The following is a 1,453-nucleotide window of genomic DNA, read 5'->3' on the forward strand; positions in this document are numbered from 1 at the left end:
AAAATTTTTTGTGAGTAATGTTCAAAATGGCGTCTCGATCCGGTTATGAGACACCGTGTTGCCCAGTTATGAGACACTCTAGATTTTGCACTGAAAGCGTATAGAAACGTCATATTTCGTCATTTTTGTTGTCAAAACGCATTTATATGCAATTACAATTGTATTTTAACTAATATTCTCGGATTTTCAGTCATGTCTCCTCCAAAAAAGCTTCATTGCAACGGGCATTGCTCCATATAATCCGGACATCTTTACTGACGCTGACTTTGTCCAAGCCGTTGAACAAAATGACATAGAAGTGGCTATTGATGCTGATATCACCGAAGACGACCAGCGACGCATCGTTTTCAACGATGCCATTGATCCTGTTGGTCGTGAAGAAGAGGTGTTAACATCTGAGCCCTCTGAACTATCCAGCTCGGTGTCACTAATGTCTCTTGCAAGCAACACTTCGTCGGTTTTGGATGCGGTTGGCCCTCTACAAGGCAAAACTCCAAAACCAAAGTCGAATCGTGGACGAAAACCGATGAAAAGTGCTGAATTGACCGTTTTGAAGCAAAAGGCACTTGCGAAAGCGCAAAAAGCAGCAGCGAAAGCGGAAAAAGCAGCAAAGAAAGCAACGTCAAAGAAGCCAACCCCTAAGAAAGCAGCACCGAAGAGAGCAACATCAAAAGCAACACCACCGCCCAAGCGCCGTAGAACTGAAAAATCACCACCGTCCGATGAAGACACGGACTTCTGCATCATTTGTTTGACGCTGTTACCAAACAAATTGACTGCTGAAAATTCCATCCAATGCAACGTATGCACGCGGCCAGTTCACTTGAAATGCGCTGACATGCGTGCAAGCTTCTTTACTTGCAAACACTGCGACAGTGACATGGAACAAGAAGAAGACGAGGATTTCGATGATGATGATGAATGAAAATTGTTATTTCCTTGTCATGTAAGGCCATTAAAGGCCCAATTTTCTTTATTTTAGCCATTGAAGGTCTTTATAATAAATAAAGAATAATATTTGAACATTTTATGATGAGTTTCCTTCATATTTATCCACTTGTATTCAATTTTTCTGGGTGTCTCATAACTGGACCAAAATTTTTTTGGGGCCAAAAAAATAGTCCTCACAAAATTGGTCAAATTTTTTTTCGAGTAACTGGAATCATTAAACTTTCATCGGAAAAAAGTTGCGTCTGGACATAAGCTACATGATAGAACTCTAACTTTACATTTTTGAAAGCCACAGAATTTTTTTTAAATCTAAAACAAAACCCGTCTCATAACTAGACCATCTCCCTTATCATATGAAAGGTTTTGGAACGGGGATGAACATGGACACCATCTCGGTCCATCATAGTCATGTCAACACGACTTAACACCGTGAATAGTCAATATGGGTGTCATATGAAAGGTTTTGGAACGGGGATGAACATGGACACCATCTCGGTCCATC

Source organism: Sitodiplosis mosellana, unplaced genomic scaffold, assembly GCF_009176505.1.
Source record: "Sitodiplosis mosellana isolate CC-2019 unplaced genomic scaffold, AAFC_SMos_1.0 Smas_scaffold_59, whole genome shotgun sequence".
NCBI lineage: Eukaryota > Metazoa > Arthropoda > Insecta > Diptera > Cecidomyiidae > Sitodiplosis > Sitodiplosis mosellana.